Below are 7,169 nucleotides of genomic sequence, written 5' to 3' on the forward strand. Positions count from 1 at the left end.
GGTTTCAAAATCACAAAATTTGTTCGAAAAACAGCGTCGCATTAACGTCTGTGAAACAATGTTTCTGACTATCCGAATGTCATGAAACGTATTATTACTGGCGACGTCACTTGGATCTATCTGGGTGTTGTGGAATCTGATAGTTGTGGGAATCAGAATTGAAACCGATCAAAAAAGCAGTAGGTGTCATGAATTCAGACATTATTGGTTTGATATTCGAAACAGAATTTTTATCGGTTTTGGGTGTCACAGAAACCAATTTTATCGGTTTTGCTGTCAAAAACAAAGCAAGAAGATAGTCGCACACAGATTTGAAATGTAAGTTAAGAAATCGAGTTATTTTATTGTTACGAATTGATTTGTCTTTATTTCTATAGGAGAAAACATAAAAATAAAGTACGAAATCTCTTAATTATTGAGTTTTGGAAAAAAATGCGGATATTTAAGGGGGGAGCCGCTTTAGAGGCTTGATGTTTTTTTTGAGGGAAAGAAATAATTGATTAAAGCTAAATTTCTAGGGCTTATAGTAATATATTTAGACATCACCCGAAAATTTTTTGGATACGAATTCTTTGATATTCTGCCTTAGGGAAGCAATTGCCCGATGCATCTCGCGTATGCATTTGTCGGACGGCGGAAAGTATGCAGGTCGCAATTTCAGTCGGAAACAAAAAAATTAAACTAGGAAAATTTTAAAAAATAAAAAAGTGGTTTTTGACCAAAAAATGTTACTTTAGGTTGCTTAAACATATGTTCAAACTTAAATTTTCTTAATTTTTTTAGTTTAAATAGAAGATAATTTAATGCCAAAGATAATAAACTTTGCCGCAATTCCATACGATTAGTTTTTTTCAATCCTGCCCGATAATTAAGAAAAATCGTAAAAATGAAAAACCGAGTCAAAGTTTTCGCTTTCTGCCCAAGCGCTCATATATCGCTCGGTCACTATTTCCCTTCTACGTAGCTTCGACAATATTTCGAATTCTCATTTATAAATTCCATCTATAAATGTTATCTCTAAAAATCTTTTTTCAATTCAGAACTCAATAAAAACTTTAATAGGATTGCTTCCAAATGTATTCATTTGCAAGTTTTGTCACATTAGTACACAGCTGATCCGAATATTGGTTTTGCATATGTTCGAAAAGACGAAAATCCAATCAGATTCTGTGACACCAATGAAAATCAGAATTGGTTTGTAATTCTGATAGCTAAGCAATTCTGTCTTGGATTCCACAACACCCCAGTATGCTTACGACCGAAAACAGACGAACAACCGGCCGAATATCGTGGCAAGGTGAGCCGAATCCAAAAAAACACGTGAAAGCTGGCCAAAAATCAAAGTTATGTTGACAATTTTCGTCAATTATCATTTGGGTTAGTTACTATTTTTTCTCATAGTAGTGCATCACAAATAGCTAAAATTGTCCATTTCGGAGATTTTTTTGTTATGTTCACGAGCCTTCTATCATCAAAGAGATTCGAGTGCCTATACGCTGTAAATTCCTTCAATATACTACTTTAAATCACACTCTGTCAACGATTTTTTGAAGCCAAATAGCTCGTAGCCCTTCGGAATTTCATTCAGAGTAGATAGCGCCCGCCAAGGAGTCTGGGGAAAAGCTTTAACGAGCTTTTAAAATATTCAACAAGAACAATTAAAACAACTTTATTTCACTAGCGATCTTCGAAAACCGCAGTAGCTTCGGAAGCCATATACACAATTCAAAATATACATATATCGTCACCTGAAATGCAAAATAACGTATCATCAAAAACTTCGAAACTGAGTGTCTTATTGATTACGCTTCATTACTTCAAAAAACATTTTCATTAAATTTTTGAAGTTATACTTCTTATACGAGTTCGGAAAAGGTTGCGATAGATTCAGGTTGCGCAACCTTGCTCAATATGAATCTAACGCAACCTTGTCTGCGAAGATGTTCGAGCAGCAAGCGAAGCGGTGACAATCGGCGATCGTTTCTTTCGGCACAGCTCGGCTTTTCTACCAACAACTTAATGTTGCCATGCTTATGCTGTTGTTGTTTTTGTAGAACAATGTTTCAATTTTTGGTTGGTGACATATTCACATGTGTGCGCATATGTATGTTTGTATGCTTGTGCATTATTGAAGTTATGCTTCTTTTTCTTTCATTTGTCTTTCATTTCTGCGAATTTTCAACTATTTTGCGTATCTTTTGGTTGCAATACTCTGCGTTGGCCGTTGAAAAATTAAGGCTATACTTTACAGGATCATTTCTGTAGTTGCTCTTCATTTACATTTTTTAGAAATCGACCCGCGATGGACGAGGTATATCGTTTTATCTGACAGCGTGAGGATTAACCATAGAACACACACCCAGAAAATACCACGTAAACACACACCCGGGATACGTTTGTACCCAGGACCTTATATTGCGGTTTTTTTAATGCTTATTCAACCGATTTCTATGATTTTTTTTTTAAATGTATATGGGTTTTTCCATAGAAAGGTCTACCGGGAGCAAAAATTAAAATAGTGATAAACAAATAATTTTTTCTGATATTATATAAAAAAAATTTATATATTTTTTTATAATATAATATGATTTGCAGCTTATCTCAAGGGTTTTTGTTAGAAAAATGAAAAATGAAAAATTTGTGTACCTTTAATGCCTTTTTATTTTTGTATTTTTTGATAATACGTAAATTCTTATTATGTTAGCACTAGTCTTATTAAATCTTCCTAGGAACAACAATGACTACAAAAAAATCAACGAGACCAAACGAAGCTCGATAACGGTAAATTTTTATTTTGCTTTCATTGATATTGTTTTGTCGCGTTCTTGTCCGTAAATCATTATTTTTTATCAGTAGTTTGCGATCGATCGTAACACGTGGCTGCAAATTTATATTTAAATCAATTTTAGTGACCCAAATTTAAAAAAAAAAGTTTCAGTATCTTATATTCATACAAAATATTTTAATTGGTTTTTGAAGTGTGTCGCGTTCGCTACCGTAAGTATAACTTTTTTGAAAAATATTTTTTTTTGCTTTTTTTAGCACGTATATTTATTTATATAGATAGGTAAAACATGTGGCTTAGCAAGAAAAGAAATATCAAAACCCGAAAACTGCATTCAATCTTCTGTGACGATCATTTGAAATTAAAAGTAGCTCAAATCGCATATTCATTGAAAAAAAATATTTCATAAAAAAACATTTCTCATTTATTTTCACTTATTTTCTTATATGAATTTTTATTTTTGTTTTCAGTTTCATTTTTTGAATTGGAATTATTATAGTAATCGTCATTAGAATCATGGAAGAAAAATATGTCGCGTTCTAAATGTCACGTGCTTAATTAGATTTAAGCTTGTAAAAAAAACACCGATGAAAATATATCAACAAGAAATTTATCAAAAGAAGCCCTTTTTAGTCCTTTTTAGTTTAAATTAATCATTCTAAAATATATTGTTGCGTTTCGCAGAATCTTGCATTTTTCTATATGTAGTCGAAAGCAAGTTCTATTTTTTGTCGCGTTCTTCATCCCATGTTTATTGCTAATGAATTTGAACAAATTATCGAAAGCTCCTACATTTTGTACTATGCATAGTGATAATGAAAAGCTTTCGAATAATAACAACACATTTTTTTTGTTAATTTTTTTACTTTTGGTTTATGCACTTCAAAGGCGTACGACTGTCGCGTTCTCGACCATGGAAATACCCATATTTTAAGTATGGTTTGGTTATGCATGTATGTACATAAGAAACATACGATGGTTCTAATAATTTTGTTTAAGTATAGAAATATGCTTTTGTAGAACATTTGCTTTGCATATGTATGTATAATTGTTTCGGACTTTGTTTCTACGCCGGTCAAATTTCTATACAAAAATCGGCTGAAATGTGTGAGAAAATAAAAAATGGACAACTAGGGCAAATAATTAAAAAAAAAAAAACTATTGACAATTAAATATAAATGAAAATACATGTAAATTTACTTTTATTTATTGAAATTTCGTTTCGCAATTTTCGGCACTTTCAAAATAATTAATATGAGTAAAATTCACGACTTAACCCGCACACGTCTTATTCGCGCAAAATTTCCAACTTTATGAAAATTGGCGCACTTATTGACACTTCAATTTTATGTAAAGTTTAAAACATGTTTACATATGAATATACATATGTATAATATCGATTCGCGCAAAATTTCCAACTTTATGAAAATTGGCGCAATTATTGACACTTCAATTTTATGTAAAGTTTAAAACATGTTTACATATGAATATATAATATATTTGATTTTGGCGCAATTATTGACACTTGTCTTAATATACAAAATTGGGCCAAAACGAAACAATGAAATACATAATTACTTTTGCATGTCAATATGGAAATGCCGACGGCAAAACGCAAAGGCATATATTGCACATACATACATACATATGTACATACATAGTACATACAAGCGATTTCTTGGTTGAAAGCAAAAATTGAAGCATGAGAAATTGAAATGCCGACGGCAAAACGAAATTGCTTACATTCGTACATTGCGTATCATCATGAAAATATCATCATAATGTTTAGGTAAATCTTTTATTTATTTGAAATTTTGAAAAATAATAAATCAAAAATAAAAGAGTTCTACATACATATTTCCATCCTATGGAATATCAAAGAAATCATTTTATAAATACATATATTTCTGTCTCTTCATATTCTCAGTTAGAATATGTGAGAGAATTGTAAAAAATGATAAAATTGCTAGGCGAATTACGATCTACCTGATCTTCACAAGACAATATGGCAGCCAAATTGGCTGGACCTCCGATCAATGTTGATAAAATGAATGACAGTGATAATACGCATAACACAGCGGATTCCAGGTTATGTGACGGTAAGTTTCTCTTGAATATTTCAATTGTCCGTAATAGATGCACCTTGTGCATTAAACTTGTGCCTTGAAACTAATATCAATTGGAATGGCAAAAATGTTAATGTTTTGATTTTAAATTGATTTTACAGCGGAAAAAGACAGTGTAGCCCGTGTTTCAAGAGGAGGGAAAACAGCACAATATTATCGTGAATAGGAGAAATTGGAAATGATAGCTGGCAGTCAAACGAAGAAGAGGAAAACAGCCCGCGTAAAAAAGATTCAACGTTTGCTGTTCCATCAATCTCTGCGGGAGCAACGCGTGTTGATGGATTACAAAAGAGAGATGACCACAACGAAGAAACAGAACTACTTTTCTAGTCAAAGTTCCTTCATTTAGACTTTGCTTTATTCTTCATTTTATGTGCATAATAAATTTATAAAATGTGAATTTAAGTTTTCTAGTTTTCTTTCATACAAAATGATATGCAAGTTAACGATAGCCTCCACATAGAAATCTTACCCTAACTGTAAATAAAATTGAATCTTTGCACTTTGCACTTACATTGTCTCATAAATTAGAAATATAATTAACGTGTTTGATTATTTAAGAATCCGATATGCTTTTTCCGTTCTGACTCCAAGAATCCATTATTATCAAAACAATATCGCTCGCCCTCACAAGAAGGCATAACAGTAACAAATGTAAAGAAAACAGAACGCTTAACGTTCTGCTGGAATTTGCTGTCACAGCTAAAATTGTAATTAACTCTTTGTTCTGGATTCAATCAAGCTGATGCTTACACTTCAGCTTTAACTTTAAGTAAGTAAAACCAAAATGTATATTTATTGGTATTTCTGAAATAAAGATTTGATTTATATCTTGCAATCCACTAGAACCACACGTGTTCTTATTTCATCCGCGCGTTCGCGGATATAAAATATATATTTATACCCCGAACAGGGTATATTAAGTTTGTCACGAAGTTTGTAACACCCAGAAGGAAGCGTCGGAGACTCTATAAAGTAGATATATAAATGATCAGTATGTCGAGCTGAGTGGATTTAGCCATGTCCGCCTGTCTGTCTGTCCGTCCGTCTGTCTGTCTGTATATATACGAACTAGTCTCTCAGTTTTTAAGATATCGTTTTGAAATTTTGCAAAAAGCGAATCATTTTCTTCAAGAAGTTGCTCATTTGTCGGAACGATATCGGGCCACTATAACATATAGCTGCCATACAAACTGAACGATCGGAATCAAGTTCTTGTAGGGAAAACTTTCACATTTGTCAAGATATATTCACGAAATTTGGTACAGATTATTTTCTAAGGCAACAATGTAATCTCCGAAGAAATTGATCAGATCGACAACGGCTATGTTGGCCACTTTTGTCATGAGTTCTTTCTGTGAAGAATCATCAGAAACTTGTTCAATTTATGATTTTTAGCTTTTGCCATCGTCGCAAAAAGACGCTTGTAGGCGAAGGCATGCTCGGGGAGATGTTACGGCGTCTGTTTTTATGAATGAAGCGAGGTCGCTGGTGGAATTTGCGCCTGCGTTTGTGAATGAAATCGTTTTTGTTGTAAAATTTACTACATTTGAGCTTCGCCAATTCGGCTGCCATATTGGCTTGCCATGCTTATGCTATTTAGGCAATTGTTGTTTTTGTAGAACAATGGTTCAATTTTTGTTGGTGACATATTCATATGTGTACGCATATGTATGTTTGTATGCTTGTGCATTATTTGTTCGGAAGTGTATACAAATATATGTATGTACATATACATAAGTATATATGAATGTATGAACATGCAGCTCAATGCGCGCACATGTAATATGTGTATTGATAAGTGATAAAATCATGATTTGAATTTCTGAATGCGCACATGCGTATACATGCAATCATATGGGCAGATAATAAGATTAGTATGATAGACGATATATTTATGTATATATGCATTGTTGTGATAAATTCAATTTCTATTACTAAACATATTTATGTCTCTTCATATTCTTAAGTATGTGAGAGAGCTGTATTTGTACACATTTTTCGCTGTTAAAAATGGAATATCATAGAACTTATTTTTCTTCAATATTCCCTGATTGCGCATACATGCTATGGCATCATAAGCCGTACGTACATATATTATTTCTCTTCATATTCTTTGTTGAATATGTGGAGAACTGTTAAAAATGTTAACATTTCACAGCGTGAATTCTGTATTTGTGTGGTGAGATTCCGTGTCGCAAATTTATCAAATGTTCGCTGTCGAACCTGCACCTTCTCTATCTTTTAAGTTCTCTGGC

General features: G+C 32.6%; 1 pseudogene; it reads left to right on the forward strand.

Annotated features, from left to right (window-relative positions):
• The first annotated feature begins 2,234 nt into the window (after positions 1-2,234).
• Positions 2,235-2,329, forward strand: LOC120781951 (annotated as a pseudogene).
• The last annotated feature ends 4,840 nt before the right edge of the window (positions 2,330-7,169 follow it).

This window comes from Bactrocera tryoni, unplaced genomic scaffold (assembly GCF_016617805.1).
Source record: "Bactrocera tryoni isolate S06 unplaced genomic scaffold, CSIRO_BtryS06_freeze2 scaffold_78, whole genome shotgun sequence".
NCBI lineage: Eukaryota > Metazoa > Arthropoda > Insecta > Diptera > Tephritidae > Bactrocera > Bactrocera tryoni.